At 39.9% G+C, this 23,308-nt stretch overlaps 1 protein-coding gene and 1 long non-coding RNA gene across 10 annotated transcripts in view; both read left to right on the top strand.

Annotated features, from left to right (window-relative positions):
- naaladl2 (N-acetylated alpha-linked acidic dipeptidase like 2) overlaps positions 1-23,308 on the top strand; it is a 490,790-nt gene that overhangs the window by 98,107 nt on the left and 369,375 nt on the right. The window lies entirely within an intron of this gene.
- On the top strand, positions 10,288-16,381 carry LOC146491295 (uncharacterized). The gene is made up of 2 exons (XR_014872279.1): positions 10,288-13,912; positions 14,722-16,381. It is a non-coding gene; the product is annotated as an uncharacterized LOC146491295 (long non-coding RNA).

Genomic DNA, 23,308 nt, shown 5'->3' with positions numbered 1-23,308 from the left:
GTTCACAAAGTATGTGCATCATAGGAATTTGAGTTGTATATATCTAGTTCAGAATTTGTTTATTCAAGGAAAATCCAGTAGAACCATTTCCTTGAACACTAACTATCTAATATTGTTTAAAAATCCGAGAGATAAATATCAGGTTATGCTTTTAGGTAGGCAAATGTTTCCGGGTAATACTAAATATTTTATAGAAGCGTTTAATGATGCCACATCCACAACATACGGGTATCTTTTAATAGACTATAAAGCTAAGACCCCGGACTATTTAAGACTCAGAACAAATTTACTATCAGAGCGTCCGGTTGTTTACATTCCAAAACAAAAATCAGCAAAGAGGTGAAAGGATGTCATCACGCATGCGGAGGAATCTGTCTCTGTTGGAGATGATATACAGGGCTCCTCCTACTCTACGCAGAGTTATTATTAGTAATTCAAACTTAGATTTTATCAATGCGCTGTGTGAGATAGCCTTTAATGTATTGCATGGTAACATACCACTGACCAATCAGCAGTACAAACAGCTGAAAAAGAAAAAATCAATAATCAGACTGATTGCAGACAAAAAAATAAAAACTTTGAAAAAGAGAAAGACAATCAACCAATCTGGAGGGTTTTTACTGCCGCTATTAGGGGCTGCAATCCCTTTCATAACCAGTCTGATAGCAAACAGGTGAAAATGGAACATGTGCAAAAGATGTTTTTGGTACCCCAACACCAGTTGGACTTAATAAAGCAACACCAGCAGCAGCAGCAGCAGCAAACAGACAGCATCAGACAACAGTCTCAGAACGAGTTGGACAAGGAGATGTTACAAGTGTTACAAGATTCTGACATAGATGTGTATGAGAAGGCTAAAAAATACAGCGATATTCTCCAAAGATACCTTACCCTTGTGAGACAAGGTGCCCGTGAAAAGAATGTATTGTCTTTATCATTACCTGAACAATTTAACAGGGATGTGCAACCCCAGTCGACGGACACATCGCCTGTTCATGGTGATGCAGGGGTGAGGGATCTTGTTGCGGAGAATGTTTTAACATACATACCTAAAAGGTGTAGGAGGAATGCAGAACTTATTCTATCAGCGGTGAGCCGTTCGCCACACTTGATCTCTTACAACGACAAAGGCGAAATTATTGTTGATAAACACACCATCCCTGGTTCACACATTTATGATCTAATTAAAGGCGTCACAACCACACACACACCCTCTGAGGGTTTGAGACCTATCGGCTGGACAGAGTTTTTAAAAGCTGTCTCAGATTTAAACGTACCGTTATCAGCCATATCTAACACAGGCATACGTAAGACCGTCGCCATGTATAAAACCGATCACACACTGTCTGAAGACCCTGGTTTTTTAAAACACACACCAAAAAAGATCACCCCTGGTGGACCGCTGCGACATAGTACACTAAAAAAAATAAAGAATAAAAAAAACAAATTAAAGGGGGGTCCTGTAGAGTGGTTGGATTTTTGAATTCAGGTTTTTTCTTATTGCACCTGAAATTGTTTTTCTGCTAAAAATATTTGCTGTTTGGTGTTTTTTCTACTGTAATGTTTTTTTCACTTATTGCTGCTAAATTGTTTTGTTTTGTTTTATTTTATTACTGTTAAATATATTATGTCTTTATTACTGTTAAATATATGTTTTTCTTTTTTATTACTGGTTAATGTTTGATTTCTTTTATTTATGTTTAAACAATGTATGTTGTAAATCTATATATTTATATACGAGATTTGATAATAAATACCATTGACTCGATTATCATGCTCTCATGTTGTTTTTATTATTCTCATTAGTACATGTCAGTATCCGCATTGCACACACACGTAATCACTGCATACAGCAACAGGTTGTATGTTGTTGACAAATCGACACACCATAGCATCATTACAAATTAAATCAGACCCATACATGTTAAGCACACGCTCATAAGATACACCATTTTGCACATGATATAAAAAAAATACACAGTGTTGACCGCATGTGATGGAGAAGTCGTTCTGCACTTGTTTTCCTGAATATAAAACAGTGGAACAGTTTTTTAGAAGAAACATCTTTATTGCTGGGGGAAAACTGTCTAACGAGTGACCAAAACTATCAAAAAAATAACCGCGTCTGTCTCTCGAAATATAAACAGCAAGCCAATGTTCCCCGGGCATCGTAGAAGGGTGGGTGTTTACAATACTCATAGCAGGGAGTCTTTGAAGCCGTTCAGTGGTTAGCTGATCATAGGCTAACACGCCTAGGAAATGTGTGTTTTTATTGATAATGCTGCCGATCACGGCTGATAGTTCTATAGTGTTCATGACCGTTTTTGTCTCAATAGTAGTCCAAGAGCACCTGTCTCATGTTAGATATTTCAATGACTGAATCAAATACCGAATAACACAAGAGGTTCACTGTACGGGGTAGTGGATTTCTGAAACGGGTTTCCAATCTCACGTTCCCTGTTTTAATTAACGACACATTCCCTGAATGTCCTTCGTCAGCTTCCAGATTGAAACAGAATAAAGTGTAGCCGTTACCAAAGTCCGCACGCGTAATAGCTAAAGATCTATCCTTTAAATGTCTTCCTGTGGTTTGTATCAGCTGGTAAAATTCTCTGGTATAGTGTTTTCTCTGGAAATTGGGCTGGAATGGTTTAGCAGGATAAGCCTGACTATCAGCATATAAAGACATAAATTCTATATCGCAGTTTTCAAAATGAAATGGATTACGCTGGTAGGAGCCAGTGTATGCTTCATTGTCTATAAATGCAATGATCACAAATTTAGGTATCCTACCCATAAATAAATTGTCATTTGTTGATATTCTAGCCCCTGCAGGTATGGAGAAGGTCTTTAAAGACACTCTGTCTACCGTGTATTTTGCGTTTGCATGGTGCAATGCCTTGCTGTGTGCAAGTCTGACGGTCGGTGATACACTAACTTTCTTGACAAAGAGACTGGCTGAGACAATTTTAACTCTGTATGCATTGGCATCCGCTGTCATGAGAGCAAATTCGTCTTTAGAGCGCACAAATTTCAGTGACAGGTCGATTCCATTAAGTAACAGTTTTTCTTGAAAAAACAGGTCTGCATGTACTGGTGCAATCAATTCAACAATACTGCTATTTGCTGTGTAGCCACCTCTGGTCACCAGGCCCTGGTTCTCTCCTTCTATAGATGTGTCATTCATGTGTGATGATGTATCCTTACAGAATAACCCGGTGCTGAACTGTGTGTCTAAAGTGTCCTTATTATAATTGATAAGACATTCTATCACACCTCTGTATGGATATGTGTTGGATGATTGACTAATGAGGCGGTCTCCCAAATTAACATCAACTTGACTAAATATGCTGCATCCAGGATAATTAATAAATCCTACATTAGCGTCCCTAGCCAGGTTTGAGCCATCAGCGTTTGTGATTCTCACACGTGTGTAGATATATGAGTCATTTAGATCCAGGTAATCTTCACCGGACGATGAGATGTAAAACTCGATCGGCCCTCCATCAGTGATTGCAGATACAGGTGGGATTTCGATAAATGTACTTTTCTCAATGCTAGTCTGTGTGTAGGGAACAGTAAACAGGTCCAGCTCTGTTTTTACACATTCTCCAGAATGACTGTGTAACAGTGCCATTTAGAATATGTCAAACTCTGCAGTTTTAGAACGACTGGTTCTGGGTCTTTTCACTCTGCGTGACGGTGTCCGTTTGCTAGCTCTCCTGCTAGGTTTTGTGGTTTTACGCTTTTTAGACAACGGTTGCCCTGGGGGTGGGGTCTTAGATGGTCTGGGCGTATACACATACAATCCGCTACCGTCCTGCTTAGTGGTTGAGGGTCTGGTTATGTTGGTTATGACATCAGACACTATGCCCGATGCGGCTGTTTTTAGGTGTGGTTTGACTATGCTAACTCCTTTTTTAAACAGTGGTACAGCAAATCTAAACAAGCTGCGGAACAAACCACCCAGCCCTGACCCATATTGCGTACTGGTCCCAACATACCCTCCGAGCTCTCCACCAGCCTGTGATAAGTAGTATTTTACATATTTTGAGTCATCAGTGTTGTAGACGGCCATCCTTTTTTTCAAAAATGGTGGGTTATCGGTCGGAAGTGTAACTTGACAAACACCTTGCCGTATAAAAAGGGTATGTGTTGATTTCGATCGTCTTTCAAATCAATTTCTATGTCGTCGATCAATGTCTTTGACACAGGTGTGTAGTGTGGGCTGTCAAATTGTAGAATAGGCAAGCGGCGGTCATCGTCCGTGATATTTATAGCTCTTAATAGCCTCGCGTGGGCGTCACCCACAAGCTGGTAATCAACGATATCTGCATAAATAAAGATGTTATATTTTCCCCCGTATATGTCTGCGGGGTGCGGGGCATATGTGTTTTTATAATGAAGTACAAACGGCTCTCCTGTTTCGAATCCTAGGATTTCCGCCAGTCTCCCTCTAAATGTGAGAATAGTGCCCCTAGGTCCCATAACACAGGCATGGTTAGTAACTGTGTTGTATTGCATTTTAAGGTCTCCAGTGGTTTGGTACTGCTGACATTTAAAATTAAATTCTTTTATTATCTGTTCCACAGATGCATAATGACCCACAGACAGTTCGATCATGGTTACGGCGATGGTTCCATCTTTGACTGGGTCATGAATTTCCACTTGCGAATCTGATTGTGGAAAAGACATCCATATGCGTGGGTACTGTATCTCTATAACAGCAACCTCATACGGCTGATCCAAAACGATAGGTTTTGCTAGCTTTGTTCTAAAATTAGATATCTTATTACCCGGGTAAACATGCGCCGAAGCATTCGAGAAGAGGCTTACATAGAAGCCTGCATTGTTGTTGTTCTTTTTATTCATGCTTTCTCCGTCTATGCTCAGTGTTGAATGAATGTGTGTAGAGCTGCGTCATCTGAGTTAATTACGCCTCAACGATGTCTTTTTCTGGAATCCACGAATTAAAGCTGTCGGGCCATCCTAGCCATTTCACTAGCACATGCTTTTTCCGACCCACTTTTTTTCTAGCCAATATGTTTTCAATTTTAAATGTTTTGTTTTCATCAACAACCACACGTTGTATCTCAGGCTCATAAAATGACCCTTTCAATACCTCTCCAGCTAGATCCGCTAGTCTGTACACTGGGGGCTGTCTCCCTATACGTTCCTTGACTGTGAAAATCTCATCGGTGTAGGTCTGCTCGTATCCTTTTCGAAACTTTCCTCTCAGTTTTGATATTCGTACAGTGTCGCCAATATTAAATTTAAAGCACAGTTCCCTCTGAGGCCTCGTTTTGTACAGCGCGTTAAACACCGACTTCTCATTATCCTTATTCACCTCTGCCGGAGCCATTTGGATAGATCTGTGATAAGCATTGTTATATGCTTGTGTGAGATCTGGTATGACATCTACATATCTCCGGGAGTTGGCTGATGTTAAGTACTTCCACATTCTACCCTTGAAGCTACGATTGAATCTCTCGACAATACTGCATTTAACCTCGCTAGCTGTTGAGAAATGTTTGATATTATATCGCTCCATTAGGTGTTTAAAGGTTGTATTATAAAACTCTTTGCCTTCATCTGTTTGTAGTTTCACAGGGATCCTACCCTCACTAAGTATATCCTCAAAAGCAGCTGATACAACATTCGCTGTCTTGTTTGTTAGGCATCTAACCCATGCGTATTTTGAGAATACATCTATACATGTTAGCAGATATCTCACATTATCATTATCTGACACATATTCACACATGTCAACCAGATCGGCTTGAAACTGTTTGTCGATCCCTGTCACCAATACTCTATTTCTGGGGAAATGGATCCTCACAGGTTTATGGAGTGTGTAAGTGTCGTCTTGTTCTAAATAATGTTTGACCTGAGATATTGGAGGTGTTACACCTGATGCCTCCCCTGCCGCTATACGTAGCTTATTTAAACTGGCCAACCCCGCAGGATGGGCTGGATCATGATATATTTTATGCAATGTGCTTTCCATGACTGTGCAAACCACAAATGACTAAGAAGTTGGTGTTAACACGTCTTTTTATTTAATTTTCACACAGACACAATCACAGACAATGGATACTTGAACAGCACACATTAAACCAGGTGTCTCCCACCCCAGTAGTTTCCAATCATGCGGAGCATGGCTGGTTTAACACGTCGGGCGCAAGTACTTGCTTCTAGCAGGTCCACAATGTTGTCATTAATGGCGCATACTATATTTCGCTCTGATCTCAGTTCACACATGAGGTGTTCTGCAACTCTGCGGATTTGTGTTCCAGTCCCATCTGTGGTGTTTGAGCGTACAAACAGCTGGATGGCTGGGATGAATCGGTCAGTCTTGAGCCTTATCATCACATCGTCATAGTAGGTGTCGAAGAAATACTCAGACAATTCCTGCAAGCAGCTGTGTTGCACCTGACTGGGGTGGCCTGTTTGGCATCCGTAACATGTCTCTTGTAGAAACTCATTCAGCGCCAACATCAACAGGTGGAGAGTTGCGAGTTTGATGTCGATTACAGTTTCCTCCCACAGGTCTGATATGAGGGGGTCCTGCGAGCATGATGGTGAGGGTGGTGGAGTCTGGGGGGTCGGGATTAGCAGCCCTATTGATGGTGACTCTGACAGGTCCCACGACGGCGAGTCATTCTCTGTAAAATGAAAACCACAAGCTCTTAATTTGTCACATAGATACACACGCAACCCCACACACACCCCTCACATTAAACCTACCAGTTTATTGTTTAGTTGTCGGAAGGTCTTATGATTTTAGGTTTGCACAGGGTAGCAGGCAAACCAGTCTTCGGACAACTCGCCAGATCGTCAAAAACAAGGCGTTTTCTAATACTCTCGTACGCAGTGTTGAGTCTGTCCCTCTTGATCGCGTCGTCAATCTGGCTAAACAGACGCGACAAACCTCTCCAGTCGCACCACTGTATAAAAAACAAGTCCTTAAACCATCTTGTGCGCTCTTCAAGGTTTAGAGGGTAAGGATTTAACCTCCAGTTTTCAAGCCCTCTGGAAGCAATAAGACTATCCCTGTCATCACATGCACTGAGAAAAATAAAGTCTTCAGGGTTGCGATTGAAACGATCAGCCTCAACCCTGTAAAGCTCAGGGCCTGATGCACTGTTCCACTGGGAAACATACAGCACCTCTGGGAAGCCCACATTGTCCAGGTCCGCACACACTACGGTCCGGAAGAGCTTCCAGTTTTTGGTAGAGATGCTTTGGGGTTCCCCCCAAAACAATCCCTCGCCACAATCTACACTAAGCACAACTGTCCCTTCGGTATATTTAATGGTATACACATACCCTTCAGCGCCGCGATATTCTAACTTAAATACAGTCCCATCTACGGCATTTTCACAGCGTTGCTTTTTACGTTGAGGACCCCGGCTGCATACTCCTGTAGACATACCTAGAGCGGCTGTGGCATGGGCGATGTCCTGGCTGGGTGTCATGGTTGATACAGATGGTATTCTGTGCTCCTTAGGTCGGTGAGTCGTTGGGGTCCTTAGCGCGATGTGTCTGTGCTCCTTAGGCCGTGGCGGTGATGGTCTTAGAATGTGAAAGGATCACTTTTATACCTATATAACCTAAGCCATCCCACTAGGAGGAGTCGATACCGCCCAGAGGGTGTGTTTTCACACCTGAACGCGCATGCGCCGAGCACATCTGAACGCGCATGCGCACACGCACGAATCCGACCAAACGGGGTGGGAGGTGTGGGGGGTGGTGGGGGGGGGGGGGGGGGGGGGGGGGGGCAAAAAAAGTGCAGGTGTATTACTACTGGGGTCATATGATTGTTGGGTTTTTCTCTGTATCTATGAAGCGCCTTGAGGCGACTTTTGTTGTGATTTGGCGCTATATAAATAAAATTGAATTGAATTGAATTAGATTTAGGCAACAAAAACATGGGTTTAGGATTGTGGTTTAAGTTAAAGTATCCATATATTACATGTATGTGTATTACATTTATGGTATTAATAATGACATATTACTCTGAACATCAAAAACAGCTTCCATACATAGTTGTTTGTTTGTTTTAAGGTCATCTCTGTCTACATGCATGTCTACTGGACTCTTTGTCCACTCCATTCATAAAATCTTTATTTAAAAAGAAAAAAAAAGAAGTGGGATTAAATTAGTTTCATCCTGTAGTCCTTTGCTTCTTTCATCCACCTGCTCTCTCTTACCCTTTCTGTCTCTCTCCAATTTGAGTGTGTTGGGCCTTTTGCCAGCAGTTAGATCTCAGTGGGGCCCATCCATATGGCCAACATGTTCAGCAGTCATTATTGGCCCATTTAACACATCTAACTGTTCAACATTTGACATCTTGTCAAGACAGTTAGTGTAGATTATTCCTGCCTAAGACACTGTGATGTTGATTTTCTCACAAGTTTCTGGAGATTTGTTTGTGTTGCCGTGCATGATACTGGTGCTATAAATAGTTGTGCATGTGACAAATATAACAACCTACTCAATAGTTTTCACACTCACACTCTTATCCCTTTTTCCTCTCCCTTTTTTCACCCTTTCCCTCATTCTATTGTATTTACTTGTTCAACAGTGCTGTTTTGGGTGTAAGCAAAGAGACAAATTGAAAGATAACCCAATGCATAAAGAAACATGTTTAAACTTGTTTTAATTCTAAGTGTTTTATTTATTTACTTTGATTTATTTTATTAATTAATGTATTATTTATTTATTTGAGCAGGGGTATTACAGCGCATTAATATTTCACATTTTTTGTTTTAAAGGGTGGCATGACAAAAAAAAGACCTGTCAGAAAACTCTGGGGGAAAAAACTGCATATTTCCAGGGCCCAATCAGGTCCCATATTAATTACTTTGTCAAACAGTGTACACCCAAAGATTTTAATTTGCAATGATAGCTTATACAACAGGGATAAATAAGGATTACCTACATTTGAGAATCTTACATCACTGATTTTTTTTGTTGTTGTTGTTTTGTTGTTTTTTGTGTTGTTTTATAAATGATATAAACATATCATCAGTTATTCTCTGTGGATAGACTCTGATTAATTGAAAATTGCAATAGTCCTTACATAGTTAAATAGAGGTTTTACAATGGTTTTATATATGTTTTTTTTCATTCTAAAGAAATGGTACATACATATACATATGCCATAATATTAGCATTTTTAAAGTCTCCATAACAGGATTGTGTGTGTGTGTGTGTGTGTGTGTGTGTGTGTGTGTGTGTGTGTGTGTGTGTGTGTGTGTGTGAGAGAGAGAGAGAGAGACCTACTACAGTATAAGCGCATTCCTCCCTGAAGAGAGGTGGAAAGTGTAATTACCTGGCATCTGTCTTGCTCTACCTCATTCACCTATTTAATTCCATCAACACTCCCATTTTTCTTAATCTATTTCCTGATCAGTTCATCTCCCACATCTTTCTCTCATCTCTTTATTTTCCTCAATAACTATTTTTTTCTGATTCCTACAATCTTCACTAAACATTGTTCTTCTACCTCATTTACCTCCATATTCTCTTTCCTTTTCCACCCTCCCCTCCCTTGTCTACCTGTACCCCCCTTTTATCTTGCAGCTCCAATCTGTTACTGTGTCACAGGAAGTTAACAGGTCAAGCGTAAAGACTAATCTCAATTTCGTTCTCTCTACTCCAGAGAGAGTTTATGATAAAGGTGAGAGAGAGGGGTTGTATTTTTATCTAAAACTCTTTTCTTCTTTCAGTCTGTGCCAGGTATATCGCCCTTTCCTTTCTTCCTGATTAATCTTTTGCCATGGTGTTTAGTAATGTAAGACTGCTATCACAGTAGTAAAGGGCACAGATTCATGGCTCCAGCATGGCCCTACAGTTGTTCTTACTGGTATTAGGCAGAGCTTTGAAAGAGAGAGGGACACATATAAATCTGGAATACTCTTATGTTTGTACTGTTGTTGTACAAACTACTGTAGAGGCATCGTTAAGTTTACAGTCTGTCTTTCTTACACCATAATACTAAATGAAGAAAAAAAAAACAAACTCTTTCAGTCAATGATGAGCACCATAAGACAGCAGTAGGTTGGGACCTTGTACCTTCATTATAGTCAAAGGAACATTGGCATCCTCGAAAGAGTGTCCTTTATCCTTAAGATGCAGATGGACAGCTGAGTCTTGTCCTGTGGAGACTCAGCTGAGTCTTGTCCTGTGGAGACTCAGCTGAGTCTTGTCCTGTGGAGACTCAGCTGAGTCTTGTCCTGTGGAGACTCAGCTGAGTCTTGTCCTGTGGAGACTCAGCTGAGTCTTGTCCTGTGGAGACTCAGCGGAGTCTTGTCCTGTGGAGACTCAGCGGAGTCTTGTCCTGTGGAGACTCAGCGGAGTCTTGTCCTGTGGAGACTCAGCTGAGTCTTGTCCTGTGGAGACTCAGCTGAGTCTTGTCCTGTGGAGACTCAGCTGAGTCTTGTCCTGTGGAGACTCAGCTGTCCATCTGCATCTTAAGGATAAAGGACACTCTTTCGAGGATGCCAATGTTCACATTTTGGACAGAGAGGACAGATGGTTTGAAAGAGGAGTGAAAGAAGCCATCTATGTCCACTGTGAGCGACCATCTTTGAACAGAGGCGGTTGTTTACGACACCAACTGTCTGCCATCTATAATCCAGTTTTGAGATCCCTTTCCAGACACCTTAACGCCCACTCACATCCTGGGCCATCTGACCTCAGGAATTCGCATGATAAGGTGGGGCCAGGTTTCACAATGAACTCACCCGAAACTCTGGCTGATTGGGATCCACACCCAGTTTCACACCTTGGCTCAGGCGATTAGAGGATCATCAGGGGGTCCTTTTGTCCCTCTGTGGGGGGATACTCCCACTAGGTTTAAATCTGGGACTCTCCACCATTTGACCTTAGAACTGAAGAAGCTTCTCGGATGAGAGGTGAAACGTCTTCAAGTAACTTAAAAAAGTCCAGACGCTTTTCTTTGCAAGCTCCTTTGACTACGATGACCTGGATGACTGAGAACCTTCACAGACATACCTTCATTATAGAACACTAACTACCTTTTAATTTTTGGGAGTTGCTTTAAATCTGTCATCAACTTCTGCAACAAACAGATGTGTTGCTTGGTGATCCTTAAAGACATTCGTGGCCCTCACAAATTAATATACCCTGGACAATTTCTATGAATAATTTTGAATCTTCATATTATGGTCTGTCTTTCATAATCAGCTCAGAAACTGTTCAAGTCTATTTATGTGTAAAGGACATGCTACATCCTACACCACCACAGACTCACAGCCTGAAGAGACATTAAACTGTGAGTGCTACTGCAGGTCACAAAACATTCATGTCCTTTCTCAAAAGAGTGATATTATAAAGTGTTAGTATGCATAAATTCACAACGTTGACCTCCATGTGACATGCTGTCTGCTCCCAAGAAAGTGAAGTGTATATTAGTGTGTGTGGAATCTTACCATGGGGAGCATTGTTGTCTTCACCTTCCACACCTTCTCTCAATTTCAGCACATCATAGTTCTCAAGCTTCTTGTGTTCCTTCTCCATGACATTGCTATCACTTGGTATTGAATCAGTCACTACAGCCTTCTTCCTCTACTTGTCCACTTCATGGTTAGCCATATCTTGTTGTCTTAGCTTAGTCATTCTCAACCAACGTCGGGGGTCTGTCCCATTTTGATCTTGGGACTACAGGGCCATACTATTGCAGATGTTCCTGTATAGGCCTGGTATATTCCAAGTATGCCCTGCCTGCTACCATTTTAGACTCTTCTGTTATGAGCTAGATTGTCTCAGGGGCATCTCTGCAGAGTCTGCACCTTGAGTCGAGCCTGATGTGGTAGACCCCAACCTCTATTAATGTTGTACTTAAAGCTTGTTCTTGTCCTACCATCATTAGTGCCTGTGTGCTGTCTTTTAGTCCAGCTTTGTCCAGCTGCTGGTAAGATTTCTCAGTATGGTCCACTATGTCTATCTGCCAGCAGAGATGGGCAGTAACTGTAATCCGATTACTTTTTTCAAGTAACGAGTAGAGTAAGGGATTACTATTGCAAAAACGGTAATTAGATTACCATTACTTTCCCGTAGGAACGCTGCGTTACTGCGTTACTAAAACCGTGATTTTTTTTGCGAGAATGTCTCATGAAAGTGACGTAAGCGAGTGCGACATTTGTGACAACAGCTGTGTGCAGATCAACAGTGGATAATATATCGAGTGCGGGAGAGAGTATGAGCATGCAGCATTTAAAGCGTGGAAGTACTGACCTTATTTTAAGTTTGATTCCATAAAAAGTGACAAAAACATTAGCGTCCGTTGTGCGTGGGAAGAAAACTCCTTTTTACAGCGAAAAAAAACCCTAAACTTCCGAGCAAGCACAGAGTGCGCTACGACGTAATGGGAAATTCACAGAGAAACTTGTGGATTCTTCAACTGACCGCTGCGGCACACCTGCACCAGGGTAAACCTCCGCCTACCCTACGTCTGCCTTACAGGTGAAAATAGAGCAAAAGGACCGCTAGTCTTTGACTTTATTTATTTTCTGCTGTGTTTTACTTTCATCTATTTGAAAGACTGAGTGTAAACACACAAAAAAATATATTTTATGTGCTGGAATGTGCAGAAAATAGGTTTAAATATTAAACAAATTTCTTCCAGTCAGAGAATGTTGCATATAATTAATTTTTTGCTTGATGCATAAAGTTAAAAGATTAAAACTAATAAAACAAGTTTTTAAAAGGGACTTTTCCATTTGATTACATTTTGTATGATGGATTATGTAGAAAAAGTAGAATTGGGCTGAAAGATCTATTGCTTTATCACCTATTCAGGTTGTAAATCGTGTTTTTAAAAAGTAACTAGTAAAAGTAACTAAGTATTTAATTATTTTTGAAAATAAGTAATCAGTAAAGTAACGGGATTACTTTTTTGGGGAAGTAATTAGTTACTGATTACTTTTTTCAAGTAACTTGACCAACATTGTCTGCCAGTGGTGCATGCCATGCTGGGACTTTGTTTCCAACAGTGGTTCCCCTGCTTCATTCTCTTCTATTTCATTCTATGGTTTCTACCACCTGAGATATTTACTAAGCACATAATCAGCTGTGTACTCATTAATGTTTTTTCTGATGCACTCATGCATGTTTATGTTTCATCCTGGATAGTGGTTCTGTCACTCACTAGTTTTTGGTCACCCTTCATCCACTCAGTGTGCAGTCTCAGAGTGCTGGATTTGGGTGAAACTGTTGATACATTGTAAGGAGGTTGTTTGTTTTGATGTTAGTGGCTTATATCTCCTCTTTCAACCTCCTTTGATGTTCTTCCAGTTCAGCTGACTCATCAGGATTTGCCTTACTCTCCGGCAGGTAGCTGCAGCTAAAGATTATCGTGGAATCTTTATCTTGCAATATAAAGCACTGAATTTAACGTCTGTAATATTGCCTTCTGACTACCTTCCCTCTCCTTGTTGCCACCCAAGTACACTTCTCCCGCCCAAACATCGTTGCTGTAGATCCTAGTGATGTGGACCACTGAATCAATATTTCATTTACTCTTGGCATACAGCTTGATGTCATCCCTGTAGAGGAAATGACTGATGTTTACCTCATTTCATTGTCATTTTTTCCTGCGTACTCAAGTTCAATTAAATTAAATTCAGTTTTATTTATATAGCTTGTAATATCAAGCTATATAATCATATAATCATATAATCAAAATCAGTCAATGTGCTTTGTATTGCAAGTTAATGACCAAGAAAAAAACCCTTGAAGAATCAGACAACCTCCTATGAGAAAGCATTTTGTGAAATTGGGAACCTAAAAACTCTGGCAGAACCTCTGGTAAAACCAGTCTCAGGGAGGGGCAGCCATCTGCCATGACTGGTTGGAGCTAAAGGGAATTCTAGATTGGTCGTAGGTAGGGATGGCTATCGTTTAGGTTTTATCCGATACCGGTGCCAAACCGGTACTTCTGAAACGGTCCCGGTGCTTAAACGGTGCCCAAACCGGTGCTTAAAGAATGGAAAACACAAAATTGGTCCAAAAACCTCTCATGTTCAGCTGTTTTTTTGTAAAAAGATAACAATGTTAGCCTTTTCTGCAGGTATAGGGCATATATGGTATCACTCTGGGCTGGAAGCAGTGCTTAAACAATGGAAAAAACACAAACTTTGTCCAAAAACCTCTCATGTTTAGCTGTTTCCCACTTTTTCTTTGGTCATTTTAGCCTTTTTGGCCAGGGTGAAGGGAGTATCTGCCATCAAACAAGAAGACAGCTGCATGTAGCTATGATGGTGTTTGCTAGTTCACCTTACATGCATTAATTTAATAACGTGGTTAGCCTACTCAATGTAAGTTACACACGAACAACATTAAGCTACTCACGCAGAGAAGAACGGCTGCTGCTGCCATCATTTTTAATCTGTAGCTCTGCTCTAAAAGAACGTACGTACCTGGACCCGCCTACTATCCTCGGAAACGTAAAATGATTGGCTAGAATCTAAAGTGTATCATTCCATACCAGTTGGTGGCGGTAATGCACCTTTCAGTTGTTTGCCAACCGCCAATACAAATGTAAGGAAGAAGAACGTGTATCACAGCTCAGGGGAAAAAAAGCACCGAAATAAAGCACCGAAATGTGCGCTGCTTTTTGGTCTGGTTACTACCGTTTATGTCAGAACCGGTGCCATCATGGCACCGGATACCGGTACCCATCCCTAGTCGTAGGTGTGATGTGGATTGTGAATATTTGTCACCACTACAGACTGGAAAGAGTCCTGAAGAGAGTCCTGAATACTCTGAGCAAGAAGTAAGAGGGCCCTCTTACTCACTAAGTAAGAGGGCCTTGCAAGATACAATATGTTGTGTAGCTACAAATTGAGGACTATCAACATAGGCATAGAAATTGTGAGGAACAAACATCTTTTCAAGAGTAAGACCAGATTACCTTGTACTGTATGGCTGCCAGTGAAGACACACAGGCTTGACACACTGCACACGGCTTTGTGAATGGGTCTGTTAGTATTCTCAGCGTGCCCCTAACAGGAGCTTGATGATGTACAAGGTATTTTGATGCATTGAAATTTTAATGATGCCGTGAACATTCAGTAGCCTAGTTAAAACGTCTGAGAAAGAGGAGTTGCTTCACAGTTAAAAATGTCAGTGGTTATTGTTGATTTATTATAAATGACTGGGTTAACATGATGAGTATTATGCAATATATATATAGTCACTCCCTTGCATTTGTGCTCCCCATCACTGTCTTCTGGCTAGTTACAAATTGTCGGATATGAAAACCTTTTATTTGTACTGATACGGTAATGAACTCACTCTGAATGCAGCTCCATTAGCTTACTCCCCTCGTCCACAACCTGTGTGCCCTTCTCTGTGATTATGTGTCATGATGGATGTGACCAGGTAACTATATTTAATCATACTGATAGTCACGATGGAGAATTTACTACCTTGAACTGGCAGCATGGCAGTGACATATGTTCACACACACACACACACACACTCACATTTGTACACTGCCAACACATGAGTCCCTTTAGAAGGATAGCTGGCTGGTAGTGCTACACAAAGCTAACCATCTGTACTGTATGAAGAAATAATTGACGGTTGGGACAATTCAAGTTAATTTTATTATTATACCTTCAAGCAGGTAATAAAATGAGGACCTTAGCCTGCATTGTTAATTCTTTAAATATAATCTATGCATTTTTTTCAGAATAAATAAATATTAATGACAACAACAGCTGTCCCACTCCTTTCCCATTAATGAGGAATAAATGTTAACGGCACACAAAGTGTGCCAAAGTCATATTGTTACATTAGCAAACCAAAGTTTATTTTTACTCAGCTAAAACTAAGGCAATTCAGAATAGCAGTGCTAATTAAAATTAAAAATAATATTCATGCTCAGTTCTCTCTTCAACATAACAGCTTGTAATAGTATCTGCATTGTTGCAGATGCAGCAGCAATGCATCTGTCAATCTCCTACTTCATTCTCCTCTGGTTTTCAAAAAAATAAAAATAAAAAAATAGAACTCTGTGGAGCACCCCGCCCATCTCAAATGCTTAATACTTGGCTCCTCAAAATTAAAAAAAGAAAGAAAGATGGGATCCCAAAACCTTCTGCCAGTTGGCTATACCAGAAATTCTGTCGATAAAAATATGGATAAAAGTTGACGATAAAGGGTATCTTGCAAGTAACAAGTCTGAGCTCATAGCAGCAGTTTGAACTATGCTCGCTCTATAGTTGTATAGTATATGTATTGTCTGTGACAATGGGCCCAATAGCCCCATACTCCTGAAGCACCTCTTGCATGGAAGCCACCCGAAGGGATGCAGATATGTGCCCTCTTCACATCCCCAAAGCACATGGTTGGGAAGACACTCATAGACACTGTCTAATGTCTTTTCAGAAAGTTTTCAGAGATATCCGATTTGTAATTACAAATTAGATGCCGATGTGAACAATTTTTTTGTGTGTGTTTGTGTTTATATTTGCTTTTATCTCTATTAGTTTTTCTTATTTCCTGCTCACAGTGACAAATATGTAAGACTGGGGGGACACAAATAAAGAAAAAAAAGGGTAGGTGAAAGATTGAATAAAGCACTGGAGGGGAAAAGGAGTTAAGAGGAAAAGTATGAAGGAAAAAAATAACAAACAGGTGAGCGAGGGAGAGATTGTAACGAATGAAGAGGGAGGTACAGGTGGGCAGAACCAGCAGATGGAAAGTTCAGACCCTGCTTGTTTTCTCTGAAATGTCACAACTGTAAAAATGGTTTTATAAAGCATCAATCACAGTGGAGCTGTACCTCCAGGAATAGTCATGGGGCTTCGGAAATGAGACCTCCACATTGAACTGCAGAGGCAATCACCACTGTGTGGTTCAGGTCACCACACTGCTCACAGACAGGAGGAAATGGAGAGGAGAGGACCTGAGTAATAAATGAGCAGGGAAGAGGAGGGAGGGAAGAGAGAAATGTGAAAAGGTTTGGTATTAAAGCTGCTAGTAGCATTTTCTGGTGATAATATATTTGTTTGACTTTCCATATAATATCAGATCATACAGACCAATGGTATGATTAATCTATTCAGACAAGACAGAAGTAACAAAAAAGTCACCTTTCCTTTTTCTTATTCTTCATGTCTATGCATGGAAACATGATTACATCACTGCACACTACTCAATTGCAATGCATGTCTTCCATAAAACACTTTATACAAAGTTTATGCAAGCCTCTAGGGGTTAAACAAGCTGGCATTATACATTTCTGCCCACTGTGTGTTTGTGCAAGCTCAAACTTTCTGAATCATCTGTCTATACACATGTGATAATATGGTTAATAACTGTCTATTTTTTATGTTTGATTTAATTGTTTCCTTACTTTCTTTCTTTCTTTCTAAGTTACACCTTGCACAATCCTGTTATAAATAAACTCGTCAATTTCACATATCAATCGGAAAAATATACACTATTGCAGTGAGATTTCACAACTAGCAAACTATACTATTTATCCTGTAGTCCCTTGAGTTTTTTTAGTGCATAGTGTTCCTTTATGATTGAATGAAGCTTTATAGCAGTTGCTACACTGATTTTAGGCACCGTATGAAATTTTATATGACATGCAAAGTGCTTCAGGTTCTCTGGTATTTATGGATACAACATATTACTCTGTCTTTGCAGAAGTATGAAGAGTGCGTCTTTTATTGGTAGTGTGTGTGTGTGCACGTATTTGTGCGTGTGTGTCTATGTGAGTGCTACCTACATATGCAATCTGAATTTGTGTGTTCTCAACTTGATTAACAAGGAGACGCTTGCCGGTAATTTATGTTGGGGAAACAAGACAATAATACTGTGTTGCTGATTTATATTCACTTGCAGTAAGGTTCACTGATAAAATGTGACTGTTATTTATTGCTGTTTTATCAGTGCTTTAAAAGAAAGATTTAAGGTTTTGAAAAACTTGCTCCAAAAGTAAAGGAACTATTTCTGAGAAGAACAGAGTGTTGAAGATGTTGCTTGAATCGAGTTTTCTGTGGCATTTGCTGTATTTCATGCCCAATTTATTGTGTCAGATTATTTTAGAGCCACAGTGAAGTAAGACTTTATTCTACATTTGAAAAAAATATTATCTAAACCATATCACTGTTATGTATTAGTTTTAGTTTTATCTTTTAAAACTCACTGTTACTGCTTATGAGGATACTCCCACAATCAGGATGTGAAAGTGTTGCTCATAGTCCTCAATACAAATGACACAAACCATAAGGGTGAATAAAAAACATACTGTGCGGGACCCTCAAGCTCCCAGCCCACTGGTAGAGGACCTATAAAGCTTTCATATAGATCTCTGGCAGTGCTTCAGAGTTTGAGCAATGAGGATATACAGCAGAAAGAGAATGAAAACACAACACAAAGCCATATAGTCACAGTGGTTTGCAATGATGGGACCATGGAAAACATTGTCAGGAGAGTAGCAACATAATTGGATTACAGAAAGTTGTTTAAAGTCATGTGAAATACCTTTGCTTTTCTATTCAGTAATACTATTAGAACATCAGAATCAAGGAAGGCAGCAAGGAAATGAGCAAGGACTTCACAAATGGGTTTTTTTTATTTTCTCTTCATTTCAACCTGCTTTTATTTTCTGATTCTGCACCTCTCTCCTTCCCTCTCCATGTCCCTGCCTTTTAGAGTGCACCTTACTTTTCAAAAAGTACTAAGGGCATTTGCTGCTCTTCAGTAATCAATAAATAAATACCCCTTCACTCCAACACTCTTTTTTTAACACGGTAATTCCCAATGCAGTGGAGCAGTACTTTTGTAACAGAACAGTGTGACCTCTTGTTCGATTCAGGGAAGCCCAGAAACATTTATAATTAAAACAGATCTCTTTTTACTTCTGTGGAGTCTGATCATCTCTAACTTTGTAGGAGGGAACAGGGATACTGGACTTCAGCCAACTTTGTTCTTTGATTACCTGATAATCAAAGAAGAGAGAATGTTAATTTTACATTTACATTTTTCAGCCATACTCTGATTGTGATTGAAGTTAATTGAAAAGGAAAATGTTTTGTGACGGGTGTGATCACAGGTGGGAATGATGTCTATAGCAGCGGTCCCCAACCTTTTTTGCGCCATGGACCGGTTTATGCCCGACAATATTTTCACGGACCGGCCTTTAAGGTGTCGTGGATAAATACAACAAAATAAAACTAGTACCGGTACCGAAAAAATAAGATTTATTCATAACACACGTGAAAAGACCCAGGAATACCAAGTTAACGATCAAAACGATAACAAAATAACGCTGAAAACCGATAAAAACCCTGAAAACCATACATTTCACACCTGAGCCTCAACTCTCGCGGCCCGGTACCAAACGGGCCCGGGGGTTGGGGACCGCTGGTCTATAGGTTCTAAAGGTATTGTCCAATGAGTCTGACATTTGTAGTTCTAATCTAGGTAGAAAAAAATGCAACAATGCAACAAAGAAAATGTAACATTTCATTGATTGCTTTCCAATAAGCCATTTAAACCTGTCACTTGTAATTCATTTCAGCTACATGCTTCCTTTTCACACAAAGAACAATAATGTGCTATTGATGTGATGTTTCATATGTTCACGTTTCATTTTCATATTAGATTCATACTCATAAGGTTTCCAACTTTGTTTCTATTGGATATACTTTATATTTTCCAGGGCATTCATGTGCCCCAAAAGATGAATTATAGTAATTAAATCAATCTCTTCACATTGCCCCAATTTAAACTTGACACGATTTGGATTTTAAGAAAAGTAATTGCACAACACAATTTGCTAAATATCACTTAAATATTCAACAAGTTTTAGGAAAGAAGAAAACAGCAATTCGTTTTTTGCAAAATATATTTATTCAAGTCATATTACCTTTTTATCCATTGATGTACAAAATGTGCTAAAAGTGAGCAAAGACTTTAATCCACAAATTTTGTCCACGGTATTTTCAGTCCCTATCCCTATAAATAGAATAATGTGAGATTTTTTTATTCCTTTAGCTGCACTTTGCCTTGATTACAGCTTTGTGTGACATTTTCGTATAAGGTTGTCCCATGAAATGATTTTCAGATTTTAAAAAATGTAGATCCTGTCAAAAGTAAACTGGTAGAATTTCTTGCAAAGTTGCATTGCTTGAGATTACTTGAGCTTGGACTGGTAGGACCGATACACTGGTACATCTGTTTTAATTAAACATTACAGTAAGACGCGTTCAGCTATTCAAGGATGAATTATTCCTTTGCTAGAGACACCATTAGTGATTCCTTTAAGGCCGCGTGGCTACCACAATATTCTGCAGCAGCCCTGGAGCGATGGGCAATGAGCCAAAAATACACCTGCATGCTCTGTAATGGTTGTTTGGGCAAGAAGCAGAGTGATGGAGTGCTGTATTAGATGACCTGGCCTCCACAATCAACCTACCAAAAGCCACTGAGATGTTCAGAAATTACTTTGGACTACAGAGTGAAAGAAAAGCAGCTAACAAGGATTTAGTATATGTGAGAATTCCTTAATGACAGACTGAATAAATAAAAAATCTCAAAAAGCTGACGGAGATAATGAAACTGATTTTAGTTGTTTTTTATTCTTTTTCTTTTGCTTTACACATTTACAGTGTTACTGTAAATGTGTCACTGTTATTTAAATAGGGAAAAGTTCACTTACAGGTCTCAACGTGAGAAAACAATGAAAAGTCCTTAAATGTGTTACTGTATCCAAACTGTCTGTGTGTGAGTCCCTTCAGTCTTTCTCTCTGTGTCACACACACACTGTCATAAGCACATTTATCCATTTTGTCCATCTCTGGGATGTTAAAGATTCTCTGCCATACTCTCTCTTCAAGGCTTTATCTGTGCTATTTTCAGAGACCGCAGTAAGTGAAGTATTGTGAGAAGTGATACAAAAGCTTCCTTAAGAGAGGAGAGCGAGAAAGAGAGAGAGCGGGGGGTGGGGTGGGGGTGGGGGAGTTCGTAAAATATGCCTATTCATCTCTCCTTCTTCCTAGTTCTGTTTCACTCCATGACTCTTTCCAGACTAGTAGAGAGGGCACTTCAGAGGCTTAGTCAAGAAGACTGTTCAAAGTATTAAATAATGCAGGTAGTCGACAATTCCTCCATTTCTCCTTCCTTTTCCCCCCCTGGCCATTTCGAACACCAGATCCAAACCAGTGCATAAGCTGTGAATAACAAATGTGACACATCATCATAAACACATTTCTGTTTTTCTCCCGCCTGGTACATTATTTAAAATAACACAGTACAGATCAAATTGGATAGGCAGCGTTTGAATGCTTTCATGCATCCATTTCTAAACATTTGATGCCAGTTTACAAGCAAATTGCTCTTGTGTTTACCGAGGAATCGTACATTTCTGCTTTATTTGGACCGATCAATCTTGTGTTCTTTTCTGTGTGTTTCGTGCATCATGTGTGTACTTAACTTAGCTTCTATGATCCATGAGGGGTTAAACGTGCAAAGAAAAAAAACAAATAGTTTGGCAAATGATTAGATTCACCCTTATTGGGGATTTATTTTAATTGGGACTAAACTGCTCACATTTGCCAGTGTGACTGTCTGTTGGTAGCAGTCATGCATTTGTGTTGCCATCAGTTATGGACCAGGTCATGTCAAGTCCTGACATTAAAGCAGGCATGGTTTTATTATTTATTGAGATGTAACATTCACAATAGAAGCTTAATGTCTGTATAATTAAGAGACAAAAAATTTCTAATTTCATATAATTCACAGACCATATACATAGAGGTCTACAGGAAGTAGTTAACACGTCCCAGTGTTAAACAGAATTCTGAATATTTTCTATTATGAATAGCAGAGAGGCTTATTTAGTATGTACCTGTCTGTGCATCGGCCCATGGGATATTTGCAGCTGATGATCTTGCTATTGATTTAACATTTGTGCACTAAAATATATATTTATAAATAAATAAAGTTACTTGAGGGAGCAATTCTATCTGCTGCAATTGTCATTCCTGCCTTTGATGGATAAATAGTATGGTAGGAATTCGTGTTAGTCAGCAGTATCATCCACGAGGTTCAGGCCTTTGACAGTGACATCTCTCTAACTATGATAATAGAGCTCATTTTTAGACCTTTCTGCACCCCCACACCGACATACAGCAATTTGGGAGATGCAAATGTCAACACTTGTTTTCCTGTAGTGTCACAGATGCCTTTGCTTATGGCTGTATCTGCTGGTGTGTGTACACATATGATGCCTGGCAAGAGTGCATCTGCTTGACTGCTCCGTTTGATTGCTCATTCCTGTGGCACTTTGGAAAATGTTAATGGAGGGCAGCTAATGTCAGATACAGTTCACTGCCATCTGTACGTGACCCACAGTCACCCCAACAGAGCTATCCACACAAGAAAAAGTACAGAAAGACTTACCGAATGGCTTTAAGAAAGTCAAAGAAAGTAAAGAATGAAAACCTCCCTTGTATTGCTGTAATCTGCTTAATTGCGTTTATGTGTACTTGTGTTTATACCTGTGTTTATTTGTCTGTGTATGCACAGGCTTCACACATTTGTGATTTTGTGATTGAAGCGTGTTCTGTTGTGTAAAGCATTTACATCACTGTGTAAAGAAGGTGTGAAGCAGACAGACAGTCAGGACCATAATGTCCAGTGGCCCGTCCACCACTTTAGATACTGTTGCACTGTTGGGGTTTTCACAGACACACCCACACACACTGCTGTAACTCTGACCTGAGATTGCTGTGTGCTGCTACTCTCATCCTTAGAGGCACTGGACCATACAAGCACACATACTCACACACAGACAAGCTCACACTCACGTACACAATGATTTATGGCCTCCAATATAGTCAATAACAGCCAGGGCCAAGATGAAGGACTTGGGCAGCAGCTAGCTGGACATACACATAAAAAAGAATCACACACAAACACACATACAAACAAACACACAAAGCAAGCCCACACAGACACAGGTATATACACATACACTGTTGTCCATTAGCTAAATGTACGGTAGGGAGCTGCTTTCTACTTTGACTCTCTTTATCTCATTCTTGCTTCATGCCATTGTTACTCCCGCTGCTCCGTGTGAAAAACTCACAGTCCACATATCCAAAACTATACTATGCTTTTATCATAACACAAATATAATCAGATATAATATTTTTATATGGACAATTTTGGCATCAGAAATTAGCATTACCCACTTTAGCACTCCATTCATTCAATATTCCATCATTTTCAATATGTTTGAGTGATTCTGTGCAAG

The sequence above is a fragment of the Neolamprologus multifasciatus genome, chromosome 23 (assembly GCF_963576455.1).
Source record: "Neolamprologus multifasciatus chromosome 23, fNeoMul1.2, whole genome shotgun sequence".
Taxonomy (NCBI): Eukaryota; Metazoa; Chordata; class Actinopteri; order Cichliformes; family Cichlidae; genus Neolamprologus; species Neolamprologus multifasciatus.
Note: the sequence above shows the minus strand (reverse complement) of the source record. Positions and strands in the feature narration are given on the sequence as shown.